At 40.9% G+C, this 27,777-nt stretch overlaps 1 protein-coding gene across 2 annotated transcripts in view; it reads right to left on the bottom strand.

Moving 5' to 3' along the window:
* Positions 1-27,777, bottom strand: part of LOC105225090 (low-density lipoprotein receptor-related protein 6) — a 131,415-nt gene that overhangs the window by 13,879 nt on the left and 89,759 nt on the right. The gene's annotated exons all lie outside the window — the stretch shown is intronic.

The following is a 27,777-nucleotide window of genomic DNA, read 5'->3' as shown; positions in this document are numbered from 1 at the left end:
AAATTGCGTGAAGAAAAAAACAAAACCTATGCTAAATAGTGCATGGATATTAAAAATGTTTCGAGGGGAAAATGAGTGCAGCAACAATCAAAATGGGTGAAGGAAATTGAGATGAACAAAAAATCGTGCAAGCATTGTAAATTAAAGTTCGACGAGGCAAATAAAATGATAATAAAATAGTAATAAAAGAAGAAAAAAATTTTAAATTCGACTACACCGAAGCTATAATACCCTTCACAGGTGCCTGTTTCGTTCTCACCGAGAAAATTTTTCAAGAAATATGGATCGATGATTCCACCCGGTCTTAGACCAAGGATCCTCTGGGTAGCCAAAGAACATCCGTTTGAAGACGAGCCATCCTTCTCCAGATTTGTGCGTTGGATTTGGGACTCGCGACGTAAAAAAAAACATCCCAAAAAAGATAAAACAGCCGCGGATGTGAGAACTCTCTTTTGATGACGACCACTGCAAACGCATTAAGGATAATGATTTAGGGGCATGCACCTGGTATGCCCAGTCCCTTAAATGGGAAGGTGCCCATCTGCTTGATGTCCACGTAAGAGGAAAGACTGACACCACCGCCGTTCAAGAAGTGTGATGGACGGTTTAAAGGCTGAGACGAGTAGTTCCTCGTGGCATTTATTACAGTGGTCATATAAAGGTGCGCAAATACGGCGTGGGTTTCGTGATGGAAGAGAGACTCTGTCGCCGACGCCTGGCATTCGCCCCGGTGGATGAACGTCTAGCCTCAATCAGTATCGAAACGAAGTTCTTCAACATTTCGCTAACTTGTGCTCACGTCCCGACGGAAGAGTAGACATGTCTCCAATGTGTTAGACGTGAGCACGCTCCGAGTTCCTAGCATTGACTCACACCACTAAACTCAGCCTTTAAATAAGCGTCCACAACCCTCACGGGGGTTGCACGGAAGGAACACCTACCCACGAGAGAGAGGCAACAACGGACGAGGGAACAATACAGCGAGCAGCACCAAAAGTGCACAGACGTCGATAAAAACCTTGGGAAAACGATCATCAGAATGGAGGCCAGTAACCCAGTTGCCATCATAGAAGGACCCTACAACTCGCCGAGACAGAAGTGAATTAAGCAAATAAGACGGGCAGAAGAGGAATCCTTAGAAAAATGCAAGTGTAACGTGGAAATTTTGAAGACGGCGATGGCAAAGCAAAAGAACGTTAGCATGGATGTTAAGGACGGAGCGGTACAGCTAGATGAACTCTTCGACGAAATCAAGAGTTACCGCAGAAACTGGCTCATCACAGAAAATGAGAAAAGACGGGGACATCTATTTCCACAAATATTTGGAACACTTTGTATGACGTACGTAAGACGATAAATTAAGTATGACTTCCCTGTTAAGCATGAAGGGAGCAGCCTCATGAACTGTGTATGCCGATAAGATTGGCGAAATTTTCGTATGCGAAGTTCAAATGGGTAGAAAATTAGCTGAGATCAATTGCGAATCAAACATCAGGTTCGCTAATAGATGGGTTTTAAGACAATACCATTTCAAACTAGCACCAAAAACTTCACCGTGAAATGCATTAAGGTTCGAAAGTAATACTGTATGACAACTTTCCAAAGTATGGACTGCTGCCGCAAAGAAGGAAGAAGCCAAAAAAGGAGAAGTTGGAGTCTGAAGAAGACTGCGATAGGAGTTTCGGTTTCTGAAACTAAGCAGCTCAACACTAAAGTTGGAATTTTTAGCAAAGACCAAATAAGGTTGAACCACAGAACCACCTTTCTTCGATAGCCAACAAAAGGGAGCGCTATTATGGTATGTAAACAGTTATTCACTCATATTGCAGAGTTAAGGAAATTCGCTTAAAAAGTATTCTAAAAAAAAGTAGTCGGAGTCCGAGGCAGACGACGATATGGATTTCAGTCTCTTCGACGAAACAACTCAAACTTAAAGTCGACTTGTTAGATTATGATGCAATTTATATGTTCACTTAAAGCCAGCGAAAACTTTCGACTATTTAAAGTAGTTCAATTAAATTTTTGAGTGTGTTCTATTGGATGTAGTTAATGTTGTTGAAACGCTGTTCGTGTTGATTGCGTATTTAAGTGAGCAATTGCAGGATGAGCAACTGCACTTCTGGCAGCAAACATACCCACACACATACAATATGTATGTACAAGAATATATACACACATGCTGCTGAGGTGAATAATAGTTTTAGCTGGTTAACGTCGAGTTCAGTCAACAAAGCAGCTCCAAGCGGGCGGGCATGCAGGCTGGCAGGAAGCGTATAGTATGCAAGGCAGGCCATTGTTATAGTCCATCAACTATACATTAGCAGCTATCCAGGGAAGGACCACGACCAGCACGGCAAACAGCCAATTCAACAGTCACCACACCAACAGCAAGCAACTAAACGACAGGTAGCCAGCCCTGTCCTGCCCTGCGTGTGCACAGTGGTTGGGCAGGCAGCAAGCGCATTGCGAGCACTCGTTACCATTGCCACACCAATAATCCGCTCGCTCGCCCTGCCTGCTGGTAGTTGGTGTTGACGTTGACGCTGATGCGGCTACTGCTGCTCATACCGCTGTTGATGGCTGGCAGGCAGCAAATTGCCGTTTTTTGTTGAAAATGCACTTGCCAAGCGCTGTTCAGGTTACTGCCACTGCTGTGCTGTGCTCTGGTTCTGTTGTTGCAACTTTTAATGGCACTTGTTGTATTTGTTGCTGCTGCAATGAGCATTCAAGTGAAGGACGTTTTGCTCGTATCAGGTGGATATTCTTTCACTTTGTTTTTGTTGTTGGTTTTTTTTTGCATTTGCTTTTGCTTTTTTGTTTTTGCCTTTCATTCACGTTGGGGTCGCGCTGCATTGGAGACTCAATGGTTTAGCGTACGCTCTCTGCTGGGCTGTGGACTAACTGACCTGTGAAAGTAGGAGGGGAGAAAGCGTGCAAATAACATAATGAACGGTATGTATGTTGTTGCGTTGCATTGCTGCTACGGCAGAAGTGGGCTCCTCAGTTTTTGTTTTTAGTATTTTTGTTTTTGTTGTTGCTGCTGCCTATATAATTACTGGCTTGTGGGCTTGCGGATTTGTTGGCTGTTTTCGTTTTTTTGTTGTTATTGTTTTTTTTTAGATAGAGGTTAGTGGCTTGCATTTGCCACTGACACTGCCATGAATGCAAGGGTTATTGTAGTTGTTGTTGTTTTTCACCATTGTTATTGCTGTTGTTGTTTCTACTTAAGTTGCTCATAATTAATTTTGCTCATGAATAAATTTTAATTAGAAATGAGGCAAAAAGCAAAAAAATCTGTTTTAAAGGTTAGCAAATATCGCGTTTAAAAATTAGGGTGAAATGTTAAGTTGTCGAATAAATATGAAAATAAATACATTGTGACAAAAGAGTGACCGGAAATTGTAAATAAAACGCAAAATACTTAATTCATTGTAATTTCCACCAGATGTAACACAGTCCTCGCAACACTTTTCATAAGCACTTTTTGGGATGGCCTTCAGCTCCATCAGCAAATTTGGTTTTATCTCTTCGATTGACTGAAAACGGGTTCCACGGAGCGGTAATTTCAGTTTGAGGAACAAGAAAAAGTCACATGAAGTTAAATCTGTTGAATACGGTGGTTGATCGTGTCGTGATGCGATGGTAAATTATCATCGTGGATTAACCATGAATTGTTCTTCCATAATTCCGGCCGTTTTTGACAGAAGTTCTCACGCAAACTCCTCAATACGGTCAACTAGAACTATTTATTGACCGTCTGTCGCTCCGGAACAAATTCATAATGCATCAAATCACGAATATCGAAAAAAGCAAAGAGCATCATTGATTTTTGGTTGGCTTTGGCATGGATTTTTGGTTTCGGCTCATTTTTTCCCTCCATTCTGATGATTTTTGACTTGTTTGCATGTCAAACTCATAAACTCATGTCACATCTGCAGTTATAATGCTCTCCATGAATGTAGGATTGGAATCCTCATAACCAAAATATCCACCAAAATCATTTGAACAAACTCGCGAGAGATGTCGTATATCCTTCACTTTTTTAATATTTTCATCAGTTGAAGAGGTCAAATGTCGTTCAGAACGAGGCGCCAATTGGATATTCCAAGCGAAGCCAGGTCCTTCTCCACTTGGTCCTTCCAACGGAGTGGAGGTCTTCCTCTTCCTCTGCTTCCCGCGGCGGGTACTGCGTCGAATACTTTCAGAGCTGGAGTGTTTTCGTCCATCCGGACAACATGACCTAGCCAGCGTAGCCGCTGTCTTTTAATTCGCTGAACTATGTTGTCGTTGTATATATCGTACAGCTCATCGTTCCATCGAATGCGATATTCGCCGTGGCCAACCCGCAAAGAACCATAAATCTTTCGCAGAACTTTTCTCTCGAAAACTCGCAACGTCGACTCATCGGTTGTTGACATCGTTCAAGCCTCTGCACCATATAGCAGGATGGGAATTATGAGCGACTTATAGAGTTTGGCTTTTGTTTGTCGAGAGAGGACTTTACTTTTCAACTGCCTACTCAGTCCGAAGTAGCACCTGTTGGCAAGAGTAATCCTGCGTTGGATTTCCAGGCTGACATTGTTATTGGTGTTTTGAGCTTACCACAAATTTATTAAGGCGACTAACATTAATCCGAGCCATTTGGTCATGTTCGCCACAGGTGTGTCTACGAGATATTTCAAACTCAGTCTACGAAAAGCTGGACAGTTGAGAATAAAGTTCCTCGATGATTTCACCTTGCTATCTTATCGCAAGTGAGCCTATAACTTATCATTGCCGCAAGTTGATCCTTGCTAAGAGCAAGTAGTTTAAAGGCCCTCTTGCGTGCCACAGAAAGATCTTGGAGGAGTTCGAGCGCAAGAAATCTGATCGCAATATGATGACATTGGGTAAAGGGCGCCCTCATTAGCAAGCTCATCGGCTATGCAGTTTCCAGCAAATTCGCTGTGAGCACGCACCAAAACAAGTCGGATAACAAAGTAGTTTAATAGTAGTACTAATAAAGTGGTTGAAAACTCCATGACTAGTCTTGAGCACATTGTCAGTTCCAGTATTGTATGGATTAGTATTTAATGTATTCATATATACATATGTATATTAAGGGTGTCCCTAACCGCAAAAGTCAGAAGATGATCCGAAGATGCTATAAACTTTGCAATTGACCTCTAATGTCAGTTCTGTTTTGACATTTGTGTAGTAAACACATGCGAAATACACGTAAATAAACAATGGTACGCTACACTGCGTACCACAACCGTTTTGGCAATTTGTACTGGCCAACAAGATCGCCTGATTTGACCGCTCCAGACTTCTCTTTGTGGGGCTTTTTGAAGTCGCGGGTTTATGTCAACAAGCCTCAGACTCTTGCAGCTCTTAAAAACAATATCCGTCGAGAATGTGAGGACCTATCGCCGGAAGTTCTGGTCAAAGTGATGGAAAATGCCATAAAAACGGCTCAAATCACAATCAACTGTGGCGGCGGCCATTTACATGATATCATATTCTCGACTTGATCTAAAAAAAAATTTAAAAGAACAAATACAAATAATCCACAAGCAGAATCAAAGTTTTTCATTTTTTAAACAAGTTTTTCATTTTCCAAAAAACAAATCGGAAGGTAATTTTTGCGTTATATATATAATTCAGGCTGTCTCAGGTGAGTGCAGGTTCAAAAATTTAAAGGTATTAATGGCAACCTTAGACTTAGTAGAATTAACTATTTGGAGTACTGGTATTCCTTTCAAAAGGTCTCTGAAAAAAATTCTAGCAAACTGGAATAAGCTAACTTCGTATTTCTGAGCCTTGTGTGTGCTCTTTTGTACCATGTCATAAGTTTTCACACAGTTTGGAACCCAAGAGTAGATTAAAAGAGAGCGCGCTGCTGACAATTACCATGTCCCTATTTACTATAAATGCATATTAAATTGCACTGAGGAAATAATCTATAGACATAAAGGGCAACCCTAAAATGGTGCTGATTTTATTTACTTATTTTTTTATTAAAAAATTTAAATTCATTCAATATACTTTATTTCCACCAAAATAATCTGAGCAATAAGTATTGAAAGTAAATACGAAAACAGCGCGGAAAAATGCATGCAACCGAAAATATTCAGTGGGCAATGGCCCTACAGTGACACTTAATCCTACGTAGCTAACCAAGGAAGCAGCGCTGGGCAATGATGTGTGGCAATAATCCGCAGCAACCCTCTGCCAAATGATTTCATTACTTAAATATTTTTTGTATTACTTTTTCTACCATTCATTAACAGTTACATTCGAATGCGTTCGCGTGGTGCTGACGTTGCGAACGAGCAGTGCATGCCATGCGTTAAATACACACATACAGATATTTACTTACATACATGTATACAGGCAGTCAGTCATTATTTCATTCATTCATGAGGTAGAGCTCAGCTCAGGAAACTACTCAATTCATGCGATGTTTTAAGCACATTCAAGTCGAGTGGATGCCAACGAGGGCTAACGGCAGCTGCAACAACAGCAACAACAACGAGACTGACGGGTTGCGAATGGAATGCCATGGATTACTATAAATTCCAACGTGGTTGGGCATGGCGTATGAGTAATGTCGGATTGTCGGGGTGGTGGCAGGCATGTTTGGCAGCAGAAGCACCATTCTACAATGTGGTTGCATATGCAAGTGTGTGTGTGTGAATATAACTAATGGTGCCACCACTAACACAACAACAACAAGCCCAACTGCATAGTTGTGGTTACGCGCTCATACGCAAGACAGCAATTTGGTGTTGTTGGAGCTGTGGTGTGTTGTGGCCCACTCTAAAGTGTGTGCGCTGGGGCAGAAAACTGCAGGGCGGATACGCAAGTGTGCTTAGATTGTGCACGCGCGTGTTAGTTTAGGCAGCTAAGCCAGCTAGTCGGTTGGTTTCGTGCCACTCACCACTCATCTATTGCCACTTGACTTGAAAATTCATTCTAGTGTTTGCTCGTGTTGCCTCTATTGCTGTTCGCGTTGTTGTTGTTGTTACTGCAGATGTTTTTATTGATATTGTTGTTGTTGTTGCCATTGTTGTTGTTCATATTGTTGTTGTTGCTTACATTGTTGTTGTTGTTCATATTGTTGTTGTTGTTGCTACCATTATTGTTGCTGATATTGTTTTTGTTGTTGTTATCGCTTGCATTGTTGTTGTTGTTGTTGTTGTTGCTTATATTGTTATTGTTGTAGTTAGCGCTGTTGTTGGCACTGCTCTAAACGTTTTCAGTGCAATTGCTGCCACTCACCCCATTCCATCGGCTCAAATCCGCTGCTTGTTATTGTTTGCAGCGTTCGTTGCTTATTTAGCCGTTTTCTTAGCAGCGGACTAACAGCAGCTAAGCTCATGGTCTCCAGCACCCCTCACAACATGGACGTCGTCTACATTTCATTCCGCCTTCGCAGTGCTCGTTCCATTTATGATTTGATTGTTTTGATTTTTTGCAAGTTTGCATTGTGATGTGAGCACTCGACAACTCTCACGCATCAACTATCAGTTCGATCGGAGTTTCAACTTTTTTTTTCATTACATTATTGGAAAACAAGTAAGGAAGGGCTAAGTTCGGGTGTAACCGAATATTTTGTACTCTTGCAATTTGCAAGAATCAAAGTCCGGGAAATTTATTCAGAAAATTATGGGAGTTGGGCGTAGTATTGACTCGATCTTTTCCATCTTTGTCAGTAACACATAACGGGGTTTTCAATAAGAGCACTACAAAAGTTTTCTTTATTCCTGTGAAAGTACATTTGCTGCTATTATGATATCTTCTGCATGGCCACCACGGAAACGCTTGCGAGAGTCAATTTTCGACGGTTTTCAAGCATAAATCGGCCGATACTGCTGAAATTCCACGTTCGATATTCGTACGAAGTTCATCAATCGTCGCTAGCTTGTTGACATAGACCATAGACTTGCCGTAGGCCAACAGGAAACAGTCTGACGGTGTCAAATCGCACGACTGAGGCGGCCAATTGGCGGAACCAATTCGTGAGATAATACTTTTACCAAATTTGGTTCTTAATAAATCGATTGTGACTTTCGCTGTGTGGCTTGTGGCGCTGTCCAGTTGGAACCATATATTATCCAAGTCGATATCATCTAATTCGGGTCAAAAATATTCGGTTATCGTTGAACGATAGCGATTCCCATTCACAGTAATGTGCCGGTCTTGATTATAACTGAAGAAGTACGGCCCAAAGACGCCGCCGACCCATAAACCGCACCAAACCGTAATTTTTTCGGGATGAAAAATTCGACACAACGCCGTCACAGAGGTGTCCAACGCTTGAGACGACGTGTGAGAGACTGATTTGGGTCTTCCTCAATTGATGCATTGGCGGCAGCAATATTCTCGGTACTTCTTTGTCTCCCTGGCACAGCAACGCTCTTAAATTGGAGGTCACTCACTCAGAATTTTGGTAGTAAATTTTAATAACGTCGACTCGTTGTTGGATTACATACTTTCTCAAGATGAATGGCAAATCTTACTGAAGTCAAGTCGTACACTGACGGCTCGAAAACGTCGGAGGGAATAGGTGCAGGGATCGCAGGTCCACGCACTAAGCTTTCCATACCTATGGAAAGCTTTCCGAGCATTTTCCAGCCAGAAGCCTTTGCCATAAGCCGGTGTATAGAGATAAACCTTCATCGCAACTATCGCAATGAGCGGATAACCATACCTAGCTATAGTCAAGCGGCACTAAGAGTGGTCTCTTCCTACGATATTAAATCGCTACTGGTGCAGGAGTGCAGAGAACAGCTGAATAGCCCAGCGGAACGTAACCAGGTACACCTAATCTGGGTACTCAGTCACAGAGGTATAGCCGGTAACGAACTGGCTGACGAGCTAGCCCGCTCCGCAGCTTCCATCAACATGATAGGACCAGAACCCTTCACTGTAATGGGTCCTCATACCATTTATTAATGTTATCTTATCTTACTGAAGAAAAATGTCAAAAAGGCGGGAAAAAATATGGCGTCGTTTGCTGTCCCTTCGGTCAACTTTTGTAACGTCCCTATTGAAAAATATTTAATCGTTAGGAGCACAAAACTATTATACTCTGTAGCAACATGATGCCAGTGTATAAAAACTAGATTTAATCCCTTGCGCAGCTTTCTGTTGTATTTACGGGTTAGTGGAGCTCTTGAATTGGATTTAGAACTATGTTTAATCGAGGGGTGGCGCTATTTTTGTTGTGCACTTATGAAATTGTAATTACACTTGGATTTGTTGTGAAAAAAGTTGTTGTCCTTTTGTTTCATCACAATCATAAATGGCAGCTCGGTAGGAGGATTTGCATTTAATTGAAATTGTTCAAGTTGGGGAGCATAGAATAACAGGAACTGCGAGAACACTTGAAATATGGTGATGCGTTCGCTTTTTCAAAAGTTACAGCTAGCGATTAAACGAGACTCAAACGAAGCTTATTTAATTTAAGGAATATACACCAATACAAAACTGTGCTTCTAGCAAAGACTCCCTTTTCTCGAATAATATACAAACGAAATTTCTTTTATAAAGTTACTAGCGTCCTTCTTTTAGGGAGGCATGCATCCACTCTGAAAGCAGAGCTGATTTACAGGCCTTAAGCACGCTGACAGCGAGTCACCTTGACTACCTCAAGGTACTTGGTGTCTTCTAGTTGTGTCCTATTTTTCGAAGGGAGCCTCCATGGAGGAATTTTATATTTTCAATCCAAGCCTGCTTGTGATGCCGAAATCTGAACTGTATTTAGAGTGGTGGACATAAAAGTGCTAATAGTGTGTAGAAACTAGATGGAAATGTCGTCTGCTTATGCCGATAACTTAGGGGCTTCCCTTCCCCTTGTATTCACTACTAATGTTCCTAGCAACTAATGTCCACCTGCCTCTACAGATTTCATTGATCACTTCATCTCCCCAGCTCCCAGCTTCATTTCGCTCTATTCCTTAAAGATCAAGAGGCTTCTAACCCAATGTTGTATAGCAGGATTAACACCTATTGACGCGGTACTATTCCAAAAAGATTCCGTAGAAACGTTAATGAAAGCTGTAGAACTGTCCCAGAACACTCCAAGAGCGTAACCCTTATATTCAAGAACCCTTTCGGTGTTAAATACTAGCGTATGAAGTGCAGTCTTTATGGATTTGTATTTTGTGTATGCGAGTTGCGCTTTAGACAAGCTACCAGTATTCGCTGCGGCCCTGATATTCCTCTTCAATATTTTCTCTACTGAGGAAGGAAGTTGAAGCTTATAGGTCTAAAGCTTTCGAGTTGAGTTGTTTCTACCTGCCCTTGGTATAAAAATCACCCCAGTCTTTACCCTTATAACGGTTATCTCATCTCCGTTATTATGGTAAGGTTCAGATAAGTTGTCATCGAGGTCATTCATCGGCAGGAACCGAAGTCGTGCTTGTTTGACGGGTTCGGACCAAAGGGAAAAGGGTGTCAGATGTGTAGGGATAGCTGGGAATGCAAAGAGATGGTTAGAGTAATGCGAGGACTCGTTGCATGCTGAAAATATGTTTGATATGTTGGAGTCGATTCTGGATAAGTTGGAGTTTAATCTGCTACAGTATCCAGAACGAAGCTGCGCAAGGATCACTTTTGATTCTTACGGCAACTCGAACTCTTCGTGTGCAATGGGTAATGGTTTGACTCCAAATACGCCATTCACTAAGAGGGAGACGGTGAAGGTGTTTATGTCTCCACTGTGAATGGCAATCAGTGCAAGTGAGAAAGGATCTCTTAATGCTTTTAGGAGGCGGTTCCGTTATAAGCAAATGACTGCAGGGATGATTTCTACGAAAACAACTCACCAGAAACTCCTTAGCGACGAGCTCATTATGCTCCTAAAAAATCTTTAGCCACGGTACGCTTTGTGGCCAAAGACAGCAGCACGACTGGAATGATTTCATCTGTGTATACCGGGAGATTTAAATAGGTTGAAGGAGTGGATTGGTCTTTCTATTTTAATCTCCATAACCTTATCTCGGGAAAGCTTATAGCACTATTCTCCTCATAACAAAGGCTAATCGCGTCCATACAGCTAGGAAAATGCACACTGACGAGATCTGCTAATGAGTTCTCACAGCTTTCCGTCCACTCCCCACAACTCTTGCTAATTAGACCAGGTGAGGCGCGGCTTTTAAATAATACCATAGTTTCCTGAGCCTCGCTTCCTCGTTGATCTTTTCAAAGCTATACAAAAGACCTTCCAGGATTGTCGTAGAGTCCTGCGCAGCAAATTTAAATTGTGGATTGAATATTTTTGAGTCAATTACTATACCACAAGGTAAAGATAAAGTTAAGAGAACCTTCTACCGAACAAAATGGTCATTACACGCAACATCTAAAACGTATGAAACAAGGTCCGTCTTGACAAGCAGTTAAATTGCCACAATAAGAGAGTGTGAATTGACAGATGGTTTAAGTGATGCCAGATTATTGTTACGAAACAAGAAAATTACTCCATTCAAGCGTGGAAGAAAGCAAAAAAAGCCATTAACGGTTAACATTGCGGGATGACGCGCGAAAATGCATGAGGCACAAATGTTTAAAATTTTCAGTTGAACGCTGAGTGCTGAGTGCTATCAACCAGGCAACCACCTAACCTCCATTATACAACAAATGTAGGCTGTAAGCCAAGTGGAGTCACAGCTTCACGCTTGCTGCCAGCAGCAATGGCTGTCTTCGGCGCTCTGTGCCTGGATGCTGCGCTACGCGTTACATGAGCAGTTAGCATCTTGGCAATTTCAACATGTCCGCATGTTGCGAACAACAAAATGTTGTCACTATTGCTTTTGTTTTTGTTTCTGCGCATACAACGCATTGCAGCTGCGGCAATAAGAGGCAAGCGGCTGTTGACAAGAGTGCCTGCCTGCCTGCAAGGCGTGTTGAAATGCAGCGTATTTGTTTTTTTATTATTTATTTATTTTTCGTTTTTTTTTTTTTGTAGAAGGAAGCTTTAATGTTACGCATGTCGTCGTTGTTGTTGTTAGTTAGTTTTGTAAGTTGTTAAAATTTGCCAGTCCGACATATGCTAAATTTTGTGCATTATGTATGTTTGTGTAATATTTATACCCTGCACAGGGCTTATTCGGCGAAGTCAGGTTAATCTGATAGGCCAATAAGGCACGCATAGACCAGTTTTGGTCCTTTGTGAAACAAGGTGGAGTTCAGTTGCCAGGTCGAAGAGGAGTAGTCATCCTTTAGAATGTCTGCGCTTGACCTTCTCCAGTGTATCATACCGTGGGGAGCCCAGATTTTTACATTGTCTTGTCAAAATGGAACAAGTGCACCAGATATGCTCCATTGTTTCCCTGGTACAATGCTCTAGACAGTTCCTGCAGTCTTCTCGATCTGTCAGGCCCATTCTGCGGCAGTGTGTCGCCACCAGACAGCGACCGGCCAGTATTCACATCATGTTCCTACAGTGTCTTCTATCGAGGGCCAATAGGAATTTTGTGTACTTCAGATCTACCATTTGGCGCATGACTTTTGCAGTTTTGCACCCAGATAGCTCGTTCCATTGGGTTTAGATTTTCTTTCCACCAGGGCATGTTAAGTTTACCGCGACCTTTCCAAGACCCACAAGAAACGTCAGAGGCCATATAAAAAATAATCCAAGTATCAACGAGCAACGTGACGAGCTGAGTCCCTTGGCCAGTCCGAGGAGTATAGGCTCAAAAGTGTCTCAGTTTTAATATGCACATCATTCTGAAAACTTTCATACCTTCATTTCTCCCCAAGAAGCTACTCATTTGGTAGAACCACCAATATCGGACCAATATAGCATTAAGCTGCCATACAAACAGATCTATGTCCTCATATTCTGATACGGAAAACTTCTGAATTTGACAAAATTGCTTCACGAGTATTGTGCAAGGCAACGGTCCAATCTCCGAGCACATAGTTCGGATCGGGGTACTATAACAGTTCTCTGTCATACAAACTGGCCGAACAAAATTCAGATAAATAGATATTTTTAACCCTTTTCTGCTTTAAAAATGGACCTGTGAAGGGTATTATAACCGAGATAATCGTTTTCCTTTTTCTTCTTTTATTTTATTTTTATATTTTTATTTTTATTTTTTCCCCTCTTGTACACACTAACTAGTTACTCGTGTGTCTACATATTCAAATTATTTCGTTCGTCTTATTTTATTTACTTTCTGACTTCAACAGCTTGTCTCCTTTCCCAAAAGCAACAGTCCCAGCCGGTCGACCGCTCGTTGCCTTGCATTTATCTGCATGTCTCGTAAAGCTATTAAGGCGGGTCTGCCATGTCATCGCCTGATTGACGCGTCGGCAACGCGAACAGCAACAACAACAGTGGCAAACAAGCGAAACGCTCCGGGCTCGGCTGCTGTTGGTAGCAAGCTTTTTAGGACTCTTATTTTTTGGAGTACAATTATTTAAATTTTTCATGTCGTGATCCAAATTGTTGCGTTGACTTAGTGCTTTCGACGTAGTCGTCAGCGCGCTGCTTAATTGTTACAACGCTCTTGCCTGGGCTTAGCAATAAGTAACTGTCAAAACCGGACAATCTAAAAAGACAGCTTACTAACCATGCCGAAACTGGCATGCATAATAGCAGATAATGTGTGGGCATGTTGCATGCAACAAATTCGCTTAGTAGGCGCAACAAATTAGTGTGGCTAGACGGAATTATATATTATATATATGTATATTTTCAACACATAGATTCTATGTATGATCTGAGTTTGGCCCTGTTCCGTTCAAGATAAGAATACAAGTACATATGTGGGCTTATAGCGGTCTCTCTGGTTCGGTCGATAGGTAGGGACGTACCTCAGTACATCTGTTCTGTCAAAGAGAAGCTTCTCATAATGTCAATAGGAAAGACGAAAACTAAAAACTTATGAGACCCTGTATGTGTTGAATAACAACAAGGATCATCCACACAAAGAAGAAGAAGTTTTACTCTACAAAGAATAAGAATTCAAGTTCTTTGTGGACACAGTAAGACATTGGCCTACTCTGTTGCTTGTTTTATCGAAGAAGTCTAGTATTTTGAATAGACGTTCAAGAAAGTGCTTTGTAAGCTCGTCTCGGCTGTAGTAGAATACATCGTGATTGGACACTTATTATCAAGATACCTAATTCGAGGACAACTTTTTACCTATCCAAAATGTAATGGCATGCTGAGATCCATATTTTCAGCCAAATCAATAGAACTCAGCCATTAAATACTCTTCGATAACGTAGTCGACGATATCGGGTTTTCTGATGAAATAACTTTTGTTAAACGGAAAAAACTGAGGTAATATATATTTTACGATAGCAATCCATAAGTAATATGGCTCGACTAAAGGCGCTTTGAGGTATGAAGCGGATCGTAACAGAAGCTCCAAGACCTTTTGAAAAACGATCTTGAGATGGAGATCGCAAAAGTGATGCTTGACATAGCTGCCGACCGTGCATTCATCACACGCTTCATTACTGGTGACGAGACGTGGGTTTTTGGATATGACGTCAAAACTGTCTAACAATCGAACGAATGGTGCTGGAAAAATTAGCCGAAACTGAACAAACCCGGTCAAAGTCGGTCAGAAATTAAGGGATGATCGTTTTTCCTAGGTTACTGTGGTTTGTTTCACCATGAATCCGTTTCACAACGTCGAATGGTCAATACGGAGTAATAATTGGCCATTTTGAGGCATCTACCGGAATCGTTAGCAGAAAATGCATGATTGTGACAGACTACTTTTAGGCTGAATACGAATTGTAAAATACAGCTCAGCGACTGTTTTTGACCCCTGCGACCTTTTTATTTTTTTCTAAACCAAAAAAATATGCGTGGGGAAAGGCACTGATGGCCATCCCAATCGAGGCTTGTATGGAATATGTATTGGCTCGCTTTCTATTAATATATGCTTTAAACTGACATTGAGCAATATCAAAAGCAACGTCAGGATCGGGAAGAATCTCTCCGAGCCGTTCGAGGTTTCAAGCAAGACGACTCCCTATCATGCGAATTCTTCAATCTACTTCTGGAGAATGCAGATCTAAGTAGAGAAGGTACAAGAATGTACAACTGCTGGCGTATGCCGATGACATCGAGCCTCAAAAACAGCGCCTGTAGCTCAGCTTTCTTCAGAATGAATAAGGAAGCGAAGCAAATGGGTCTGGTAGTGAACGAAGGCAATACGAAATATCTCCTGCCATCAAACAAAGAGTCGTCGCATACGGGACTTGGCTCCCACCTCATTGTTGACAGTCATAACTTCCAAGTCGTAGACAATTTCGTTTGTAGTGGAACCAGCATTAGCAACAATATCAACGTTAGCCTCGAAATCTAATGCAGCATAACCCTTGAACTCTTGTCAACAGGTGCTACTTCGTAAGGTCCTTCTCGACGAACAAAGACCAAACTCTACAAGTCACTCATCATCCCCGTACATGGACGATGACAACATATGATAAGTCGGCGTAACGAATTTTCGAGAAAAAGGTTCTGCGGAAGATCTATGGTCCTTTACGCACTGACAACAGCGAATACCGCAGTCGAAGGAACGATGAGCTGTATGAGATATTTGACGGCATTGACATAGTTCAGCGAATTAAGAAACAGCGGCTACGCTGGCTATGTCATGTTGTCCGAATGGATGAGAGTATTCCACGTATTACCCGCCGGTGGAAGCAGAGGAAGTGAAAGACCTCCACTCCGTTGGAAAGACCAGGTGGAGAAGGACCTAGCTACACTTGGAATCACCAATTGGCGCCAAACAGCGAACAAGAAACGCGCCTATAACCAAAGAATTAATTTATTTTCCAAGAGTCCGGGTCAAATTTGTGTATGATGTTAATAAATAAAAATACCGTACAGTTCTTCGGGAACCATCTTTTATTGTACGAGGATGTTAAAGCACTGAACAGACTGTAAAAAAGTAGGAAATCTTAAAATTCACGTTACAAACTGATTACCCACACGTTTCCTTTTAGCAAGAGACTTAATCTACTTGCAGCATTGCATTTTCACACAATACCCCCAGTAACTGCAGTCGCATAAAGCGAAAAGGTAGAAAAAGCAGAAAGCCATTAAGTCGAATTATCGCATTAAAAAGCGAGTATTCGCGTTCTTATCAATTTAACACGCCCACTAAATGGAAATTAACTGCTCACAACACGCTCGGTTAGTCGTGCAACATTATGAGCAAGATGAAGATGGAATTAAGTACATTAAAGCTTGAGCAAAAAACAAAACGAAGACGCAGCCGATGAAAGGAACTGCAATAATTGCAGCTTGCAGAAGTCAAAAGGCAACCAGAGCTTTGCCATGCCAACAGCGGAGGAAATGAATGCATCTGGATAAGAAAGACAGCAGCGAAAAACAAAAAAAAGAGGAAACGTTGAAAATAACTGCTTTCAAAACACGAAAGTGTACATGGATTAATGTTGTTTTGGCGATAAGCGCAGCCGTCGCATTTCACGAATGTATGTAGTATGTGTAGTACATACATGGGAGAAAGACATGAATGCGGTGATAATGTGCAACAACTTGTGGCAACAACGAAAACAAAGTTAATGCGCTTTGCACGCAATTTTACTAGCACTTCGTTAGCATCTTGTTATTTCGCTTGACGTGTTTGATTAGTTGTTGCTGTTAACATTTAGTTTCGGGTATACCTTGCAGACCGCAAGACAGTAAGAAGTTCCCAGACTGTCACACCGATGTAACAACATATATGCATACATACATATGTATATGTATATTATTCTCTTATGTTGTTGTAAAACAAGAAAAACGTTCACTTTGGTGGCACCGCAGCTCGAATACCCGGAACAAATAAGGAAGAACTTAATTTTGATCGTTCAGTTTGTATGGTAGCTATATTATATAGTGGTCCGATCTGAAAAATTTCTTCAGATATTGTAGCGTTGCCATTGGCTATACTCTATACTAAATTTTGTCAAGACATCTCGTCAACTAAAACAGTTTTCAATACAAGGACTTTGTTTTGATTACTCAGTTTATATGAAAGCTTTATCCTATGGTAGTCTGATGTCGGCGATACCAACAGATGAGCAGCTCCTTGGCGAGAAAAGAGCATGAGCAAAATTTTAGATCGCTACCTCAAAAAACGAGCGACTAGTTCGCTTATATATGGATAGACGGACTTGTGGTATTCGACCTTGTTGTGTGAGGATGTCCGATTTTTTGAGAAATAACTTTCATTTGCGGGAAGTGTTGATTATCTTTATTCAGTCAAAGAAATCGGCGTCTGAAGCACATCGGAAACTCCAAAAATTTCACGGAGATGCTGCCCAAAGTGAAACAACATGCCGAGAATAGTTTCGTAGCGGCAATTTCGTTATTAATGACCGTCCGCGTGAAAGAAGGCCAAACCTTTCGAATGCGGTGAATTGAAGACATTGCTCAATGACGATCCGTGTCAAACGTAAGAAGAGCTCGCTTAAACATTGGGTATTGCTCGCCAAGCCCTTTCCGAAGAACTACATGTGCTGGGAATGTTTCAAAAACAAGCAAGTTGGGTTCCTTATGACCTCAATAAGGAGAGGCATCTAAAAAGTGATACTGCTCCATGACCGCGCTTGATCTCATGTTTTTCAACCCATTAATACTTATCTGGATACGATTAAATGGGAAGTCCTACCACACCGCTATATTCCCCAGATATTACACTGTCCAATTGTTCCGTTCGATGGTCATGGTTTAGCTTGATTTTTGGATGGCAAAGTAAGATGAACAATTTTACCGATATTGTATTTTAGCTTTACCAAAAAGGTGGGGGAAAAGTTGCAACTAAGGATAGACAATACAAATGATGATTTTATATATTTTTCATTTTGATTCTATACCTTTTTTTTCATATTTTGCACAAGAAATGATTCCAAGTTCATAAAATTGTTGAGCCTTACGGCAAAAACTGACCAAGTGGTTTTTTACGTTCTGAGGTGAAGTTCCATCCAAAATCCAAAAAAAAATTGCGGAGACCGGAATAAGTAAAAGTCCGAAGGTGATGTGTCATTGCGGTAAATATTGTGGGTGTGACAGCACACCATGTTTAAGCTACAAGCGCTAGGCAAGTCATCGATAGTTGTATTAGGTCTCGCATTATTCTGGCGGTACACTACACCTTTTTCATTAATCAATTCTGGTTTCTTCTGATTGAATGCATCCCTTAATTTGTCCTGCTTATACAAAACACTTCAAAAACAATCGTGATATAGTCGGGCAAGCTCAAGTAAACGAATCCTCTGAAATCCCAAAAAAATAGATAAAATAATCGCTACTTGGTGACTATCGGCCATCGAAGTGGTTTGCTCCTACCAAACAGACAACATAATCTCTTTTGGTGACCATCGACCTTCAAAGTGGTTTAAGCTGGTTCATCGTTTTTAGACTATGATCCCTTGCGCTTTACACTCTTGTAAACAACAACTTTTCGACGCCAGTAAAATCGCTACAAAAATCTATCACTTATTTAATGTTTGATAAACAAATTTCAGTCGTTAATGCGGAAGAACATGAAGAACACTCCTCTATGTTGAGCTTCGAAATTAATCCTAGACGTTTCATGTGCTTGTGAACGTTACCGTTCAATTAACGACTTTATTTTATCCACATCGCTTTCAAAAGACCTTTCAGGTGAGGCATCCTAAAGACTGAAATTTCTGAAACTAAATTTTGCAAGCCAATTTTGGTAAGACGAAATATCTCCTGTCATCACACAAACAGTCATCGCACTAGCGACTTGGCTCCCACAGTACTATGTCATATTTTTGGCACTAAACTTGAAGAGTTAGGCACTATTTGGTTGTGATTTTGAGAAGAAGATGATGGTCCTAGAAAAAGCTGCAAATCTGTTAAAGAAATCGCTTAAAAATATTTTACAACGATCGTGCGTTACCAACCTAACCAAACACTAACTGAAGTTAACGTAACACTAAGCGAAGCTAACCTAACATTAAATACCACAAACTGTGAAAACAAGTGGCAATAACAAAGCACACAAAAGCATGCTAATGACATTGATCTGTAAATAGTGCATACAACAACAGCAGCAAAAACACATGCTACACCCACAACGCTGGTCGCGACCATATCGTTGGAATAATACGAGTGCTATGCATAAACAATTAGCAGCTGTGGTAACGACGTCCACCGCGAAACCGCAATTACATGTAATGGCCAGCAAGCAACACCAGGCAAATCAACAGCAAACCACAAAATGCGCCAACACCAAACGGCAACAACATGCACACGAGTGTAGCGAATAAATATGAGTCTTCATCAGCACAGCAACAACAAACCAATAAACATGTAAGGTCTCGCGCCTACATAAATACATCATACCGACTGGGTGTGATTAAGCGATAGCTGCAGACCAGTCAGCACGCCAACGAATGTGTGGACATGTACATTAGCACGACGGCAACAATAACAACAACAACTAAAAACACGCGAAAATAACGCATACGCGTTAAAGCTGAGCTGCCAACCGAACTGACATGACGACTGCCCATTAATGTGAAAATAAATAAAATTTGTACCAGCCGCTAAACTAAACCAAGCAGAGCTGATGGACAGATTTGGTGCGGCAGCCTGGAAGCAGGCCAACAGCTGTACGAACCAGCTTGACTTACTGGCAGGCAGGCCAGCGGGCAGACAGACATGCACACGGACAGTCAGACGCCCAAACACTTCAACCGACCTCATGCGGCAAATGTGCATTGGGCGCTCGGCCAACTTGGATGCTGCGGTTGGCACGTTGCAACGAACGGACCGGCGACTGGGCACAACGGTGCAACAAGAGGTGTGTGCGCAACACTATAATAATTATGTTAGCGATCGAGACAAACATGTCGTCGGCTCGGACAAGCGCTGCACTAAGCAGCTGCTGCGGGGAGTTAAGTGCTGCAATATCGCCCTGCACGAAGTCAAGAGGGCAGCGAAGCAAGCTGAACGCCGGCAGGTAGGAGCACAGACTGCCAGACAAACGGTCAGTCTCGTCGTCGTGCACCATCACAACAGCTGTTAGTGCTGTCGGGTGTCAACGAGTGTTGGCGTGTCGGGCTGTGGTGGCTCATGTCGGCACCGCTGTGCGTTGAATAGGAAAAACCAACCAATCAGTAAATGCAAAATTGTTTAAATAAGCGCAAATACGATTATGTCGTCCGCGGTGATGGATGAGTGGGAAGGTGGGCCACCTGTGGGCGGCGTACACGTAACCCAGTCATATACACGTAGGTAACTAATGAGTTCAATGAACAGATCGTTGTTAACAGGATACGTCCTACATGGATATCAAGTGCGTTACCGAAGATGAAACGATTGAGTGCCGAAGAAGATATTCTATAGATGCGGAAAGGTTTCGATCAATTTGGATGTTGCGGTTGTCTTGGCGAGAAACATGGTTCAAACTGTATTTGGTAAAGGAAGAAACAGTAAAAGCGTCACTAGTATAAAAAAACAAATGTTGGTAATAAAAGTCCGTTATGAATCCCTACAGATCCTTGAGTACTGACAATACCTTTCGATACTTTTTTTTTGATTTTTCGTTTTTTTTATTGGTATTAGGAAAAATATATATCTTAGCCCAAATATTCGACTCTGTTGGTTATTGTCGTTGCGGCCACAGAAAATATTGCTGGAGTAATTTCAAGCAATGCGGGAAATTCGACAGTCTTTGACCGAATAAAAATCCGGGTCCGTTACGGTCACTTAGATCCGACTGTTTGGGAACGACCTGAATGTGATGGGAATGACCCCACAGTCATGGGAACGACCCTAGTATCGTCGGAACGACCCGTGTGTGGTGGGAACGACCCGAGTATCGTGGGAAAGACGCGTGGGTCGTGGGAACGGCCCGTGTGTCGTGGAAACGGCCCGTGTGTCGTGGGAATGGTTCGACTGTAAGGGGGAACTGGATTGGTAGAGTGCACCGCTGCCTTGAAAGGCTAGTAAGGGCTTGGCAACTCGGCAAGCCCATATTAAACCTTTTACGTGGGAGTCATGAACTTGTTTTTTCACTGTTTATATATGGGCATAGGTAAGTAAGCTTTAAGGGTAAAAGAACTGATCGGATACAATAATTATTTATCGACGATAACTAAATATCGATTGTTCTGATACCGAAAAAAAAATTTGATAGAGAAATGGCGAACCTTGTAAAGCCCTGGGCGTAAACGGACTCAATTAATCTGACGTACAAAGATTTATGCGGATCTGGTGTTGTTTAGGAAGACGAATATCAACCCAAGTGAGATCTATCGATTTTGGATCAACCCTACGACCTAACCGAACCTAAGCTACATACATACTCTAGAGTAAAGTTAAAAAACAAAATAAAATAAAATAAACAATAAAAATATATAACAAAATCCAAGACAAAAATAATAACAACAACTGCCTCATCCATTTATCCAGAGTTTAGACTGAGACAGCAAAGCAAATTGTCATTACTTAGACGGCCAACAAGTAAACTTGATTGCTTGGTTAGCTAAGTGCCGTACTAGAACTGCTGCTGGGGGCGCTAAAATGAAAACAAGCAGCAACGAGGCGTTCGTAAAGCAAACTGCAACAACGTGCATGCAAAATTCTCGAGTGGTGGCTGCAGATGCCACAGCCAAATGCTGGAGCTACTATCTACCACTTAGGCAGCAGACAGCAAAACCAGGAACGGCAACCAACAAGCCAACTAACCACCGTTGGCCGTTTGCTGTTGCGGTTTAAACCGAATTCGGTGTGGACAATGAGCAAAGAATTGCTGTTACAGCTTTATATTTTGATGCGCGCTGGATGCTGTTTGTATTGGCAAAACAAGATACGAAGCCATGGAACAAACTGCCTAAATGAAGGATGACGGTATAGCGATTAAGGGTGCAGTACCCTGTAGAGAATGGCAACTGAAAAGTTAAGGAGGAAGTAAACATTGCACAGGTTGTGGTCGAGTCGCGGTGAGCTGGTGCAAACGTTGGTCAGGCCAGGATTGACGGTCTAGAAGGTTTTGCTATATGTTTGGTGGGATTTGCAGAAAACAAGCTACTAAGGGCCACGACCAAATACATAATTTGGAGCGGTACTGTCAACAATTTGACCACCTGAAGAAAGCAAATGACCTGTAGCGGTCAGTTTTAGCCAATAAGAGAGGAATTATGTTGCAGGAGTCATCCGAAACCCCGTGAACTTGATTAGGAGATTCACAAGCGTACACCATTTGACCAACTGAAAAAAGTAACCGCCCAGGAGCGGCCAGTTTTAGAAAATAGGAGAGGATTTATATTCCAGGACTCGTCTGAAACTCCGCGAACTTGGTTAGGATATTCTTAAGCGTACATACCTTATAGTCCAGACTGCTATATAACCACTTGAAGAAACCAATCGGACAGTAGCGGCTAGTTTTAGCCATTTTCAGAGGAGTTATGTTCCAGTACTCGCCCGAAACTCCGTTAACTTGGTTCGGACGCGACACCAAGTGATTCTTATCTGTTCCTGTGTATGGCAAATGAGTTTACTGGTGAAAAATTCGCATGGAGAATAACTTCTGATTATACTTATATAAAGAGCTATAAGATTTCCCTACAAGGCAGCACGAAAATTGTCGTGCGCACATTTATGTGTTTGTAGAGCCCATCAGCAACATACCCAGCCTTGGCAGTTAAACGCATTAAAACGGACTTATCACATCATCACATCACTGAACAAGCAACCAGCCAGCCAACAACTAGCCTATGGCCGCCCTGCCTTGCCTGCCTACATACTTGACTGGCCTTTGCGAACCCTAGCTGAGTCCTTTTAATGGCCCTGCATACATATGTATGTATGTATAAAACGATATCGTTGTTGCAACCTATAAGTAAACGTTAACCATGACCAATGCCATTAAGAGATTAAGGCATGCAACAGTGGGCATTGAAAACAAGCCAAGAATAATATACACAGATAGAAGGGTATGACGAGCTTTTTGCAACAACACGGTCCACTTTGGAAGGCAGCAACGTTGTTTTTATGTAAGCAGATAACAAACGACAACAACAGCAGCAGCAGCAGCTGTACTCACATTGCCTCGTGGGTAAAAGTATATCGACGGGCGCAGTTACTGTACTTGCGGCGAGCGCAGAGTGAGCGTAAAAACGTTAAATAACCAAAACCAAAAGTATTTAATCATTGTATTTAAATTATAATGTAAGCATCCATGGAATCTGATTACATGTTTAAAGATACGCTGCGGCTGTAGCTGCCGCACCAACGAGCAGCAAGGGCGCCATGAAAAGATGCTGCCAGCCACCAGACAACGAACGACAAGCAACCGCAAATATACCCGTTCACTTATGGAGTAAAAGCGCTCACTGCTTGTTATGCCGTAGGCAGTAGGTTCTTGAGTGCAGCAAGCGACAAGTAAGTGTGGAAGCGCAGGCAATCGTTCGCGGCAGCAGCAAAAAATCAAAATAAATAATACCAGAAATATATATGAGGAAAGGAGCATATTTGCTGATTGCAATGCTTGTTATCGTTGCTTGGATTGTCGTTGTTGTTGTTGCAGCTACAATTGCAATCGTCGTCGAAGATCGTTAGGCAAGGTCAGCAATTTTTTTTGCCATTATAAATGATAATGATGATGATTTCTTTGCTGCAAGATATTAAGTAAAGATTATGGAGAACAAGTGTATGCAGAGGTAAAAGTTAAAATAACTTAACAAGCATAAAAGAATTACAGTTTTCCTGTATCATTATCGAAATTGCTGCTAATTATGATTATTAAGTGGTACAAAGCCTTCAAAGACAGTTGAGAGATCGTTCATGTGTCGTTCTTGACGACCTTCGACCCCTTCAACTGCTTGAAAATCGTCAGGCAAGTGTTAGAGAGATAGCAAGAGAGCTCGACATCTCTCGCAAGTCCGTTCGAATGATTTTCGCGGATATTTTAGGTGTGAAACGCGTTCTTGCTCAACTCGTCTCGATACAGTTGAATTATTTTCAACAAGAGTACCGTAAACATACCATCTATTCCGAATATCTCGTGAAGAATTATGACAGCGACTTTGACCTCGGACCTTGTTTATAGCAAATGAATATTCCGACAAGTTTGTTATGTACATTTTTTCTATAGCTCTTGTGATTTACGAGATATATACAAAAGAAATGCAAATTTCATGGAAAAATCAAGTTTAGAGCCCCGTACTACCTGGCCGGTGTGAGTATCGACTTTTTCGCAACGGGAACTTTTGTAGAGTGTTCAATTCTCAGGAATATATGTCTAAAGTCAAAGCGATGCCATAAAATGCTTCTGAGCTGTGGAAATTCAAAGTTAAATTATATGATAAAATAATTGTCGGGCATTTTCAATGGAACATTTTTACATGCCTTGGCCTAGTCCTTTATGTTAATATTAAGGGCTCAAATTTTCAGGGAATATTTTTTAGGGTATTTCCTAAGATGGGATTGAAAAAAATTAATAGTTCAAAAAAAACACCCTAATATGTACTTTTATTTTTGATAAGTTCTCGGACCTTTCCTTCTGGGTATAAGAAACTTCTTGGAAAACTTAATATATCCAGTTCAGGGTGGTCACAACGAAAAAACAATATCCAGTCGTCGTCGAAAGAAAGAAAAATATTGAGATCAAGTACAGCAATAATCCCGTAATTGCCAAATCAATCCGGAGATGCACTCTGTTAAGCTCCCAACTTCCCAGATTCAGATTTCTCCGAAAAAACTTACACAAAAATCAATTTTGAAAGTAATTTTCAGAAGTTACGAAAATAAGACCACAATTTGAATTGCTTACACAGTGAGGTCGGAGCTTAATGATTTTGGAAGTCATATCCTGGTAGAGAAACCATAAATTGCAATTTTCAACGAAAAAATTTAAGCAAAAAAGTAAAAAATCGTAGTAATAACCACATTTTCCTTTCTTTAAAATATATTCAGCGACTTGGACTGATATTTTTGGCATGACAATGCGTCAATTCATAACGTCCTCTATGGAAACATTGGAACAAAGCTCTCGCTTTCGATATTCAGGATGACCTACATACCTCCCAGACCTAAATATTATAGAGAAAGTCTGGTGATGGTTGATTGGAAAGGTGTAGTAGAGTGGTAAGGAATGTGATAACAAAGCGGCACTAATTGTTGGTCTAAGACTGCCTTCTTCAGCTCTTTCATTAGATTTTATACAAAAAAAAATTATTTTCCCAATAGAAGAAATTATTTTCCACAAAGAAGCGTCACCTATTAAAAATTTCTGTTAAAAACCTTCTAAATTAGAATTATAACGAAGACGTTTTTTGGTACTGTAGAACAAAGTATCGAAGAACCCTAATGAGACCATCCATCAACGCGCACAACAATTGTAAATGTGTGTAGACGATTTTTTGTGGGGTTATGTGTAGTTGCTTGCTTTCGGGAAATAAACCAGAGACCTTTCTCACCTTGGAAGAGAATATTTGGGCCTTATAGCTGACATACAGATCCAACTGCTGCAAAAAGGGGTCGAAAATTGGTCGACTTAACTGGAATTTATTCGAGCCACGGCGGTCACTTGGCCGAAATAATGTTTTAAAATATAACAGTAAATCCTAATCTTCATAATAACAAAAAAATTTGAAAACCACATGCCCAAAAAAATATCCTCTAGTTTGACTTACATTAATATAATAATTTCCAGTGGAGCATAAACTTAAGGATCCGATAACTTACCTGCAAAAAAAAAAGAAAATAATTGAAAATCAGAGTTGTATGGATAGTAATAAAATTAGCATTTAGATGTATACATTTTTTAGTTTTAATTTGTCCATTATATATATTCTGTATCAGTCCGGCCAATCAAGAGCCTACAAAAAGTTTTTTACACAATAAATACTGAGAATAAACAAGATAAACGAATTACTCTTTCAGGTTCTATTAAACATGTGATTCGGTCTACAAACATGTATTAATTGACAAATATTCACAAAATGGCAGCTACTGGAACTTCGGAATCACTTTTGTCAAGGGAACCACTACCGGAACGATGATTACGTGCAAAGTTCTTCGTATATAGCCGTCGTCAAAAAATCCAATTTCGAGAAAAAATTGTGTTAAAAGTTGAATGCACTTTCATAAAAAAAATCGATTTTGAAAGTCAAAGACTGATCCTTAAGATTGATTGAGGCTTAAGAGACACGTTGGAATACCTACTTTGCTACTATCCGGTCTTATCTAGAACTTGACTTAGATATGTATGAGCTTCGCAGTTCAAAGGACTAGATGAAGTATCAGAATAAGATATCAAGTTTTTATTAAGGGGGGAACCTCGATTTTTTCTGGCGATTTTTTTGGGACGGAAAGAAATAATTGATTAAGGCGAAATTTTTAGAGTTTATAGTTATATATTTAAACATCATTCACAAATTTTTTGGATACGAAATCTTTAATATTCTGCCTTTGAGAAGCAATTGCCCAATACAACTCACATGTGCATTTGTCGGACGGCGGGCAATTTCTATCGGAAACAAAAAATTCAGAGATTCATATTCTTTAATAATTTATCTTCTAGTTAAACCAAGAAAATCCCAAAAAAAAAAAAAAAATGAAAAATTTTACAAATTTTTTAAATACTGAAAAAAATGTTCGAAAATATGTTCAAACTTGACTTTTCTTAGTTTTTTTAGTTTAAATATAAGAAAATTCAATGTCAAAGATAATAAGCATTGCCCCAATTCCATACGACGTTTGGTTTATTTCTATCCTGCCCGCCGATTTAGAAAAAACACAAAAATGAAAAGTCGAGAAATCGCGCTTCAAAGTTTTCGCTTTCTGCCTAAGCGCTCATATACCTATCTGCTAGACGCTCGGTCACTATTTCCCTTCAGGCTTCGAAAATATTTCGAATTCCCATCTATAACTTTGGGGACATATTCTCAGATTATTTTTAGATTTTAGCAAAATAAACGATTTTAAGCTTCTAAAGCAGGCTCCTCCCTTAAGCTTCTGAAAAAACGTTGTCGTCCTATATGAAACCTCAGCCCGTATTCATAATGAACCTCCATCTGACAATACAAACGACCTCTGGTCTATCTATGACATGACAGCCAGCCAGTATAACCTAACCATAAATATTCAACCTCGACCGCGACTTCTAAAACAGTGCTGATAGACTATAAGCTTGAGCATCAGACGCAACGTTTTCAACCATTTTGAAAATTGTTTCCAATTAATTCCACACCAGTGAAACTGCCGCCAAAACTGAATTGTTTCCGCTTAGCGACATTCTACGCAGCTGGCACTTAACGAGACCTTGAGCCTAACGAAGAAACGCAATTAAAAAGTATAAATTAGGAGACCAAACTAATTGGCGTACATATTTACTATGGAAAGGAGACAAAAAAATTGAAAATGACTGGCGAGTACCACATAACAGCTGAAGGATGCATCATGAGCTCGGTCGTCCGCGTAGCAGCTGCTGCAATCCACAAAATGGTGAAAATTCAATTGGCCTTGAATAAATAAAATCGAGACAGCTGCTAAAGCACACATTTAATTTTATTTAAAACCAAAATTGAAGTGAATATTTTGCAACCAACAAGGATGTCACACGGCGCACAACATGATTAGCTTAGTTTTGCTGCTCAAAAATATAAACGAGTTCTTCGGCGGTGATAAAATATGACAGTTTCGGCACGATGACATGTTGTGAGGTGAGTTTTCACTGGAGCACGCAGGAAGCAGCTCATCTTTTATTTAAGGACACAAAACAAAAAAAAAACATTGCGCAAAATGATGGAAAGCGGACAGTGAAATGTTGATGA

This window comes from Bactrocera dorsalis, chromosome 3 (genome assembly GCF_023373825.1).
Source record: "Bactrocera dorsalis isolate Fly_Bdor chromosome 3, ASM2337382v1, whole genome shotgun sequence".
NCBI classification, from domain to species: Eukaryota; Metazoa; Arthropoda; class Insecta; order Diptera; family Tephritidae; genus Bactrocera; species Bactrocera dorsalis.
This window is presented reverse-complemented; position numbering and strand designations above follow the sequence as displayed.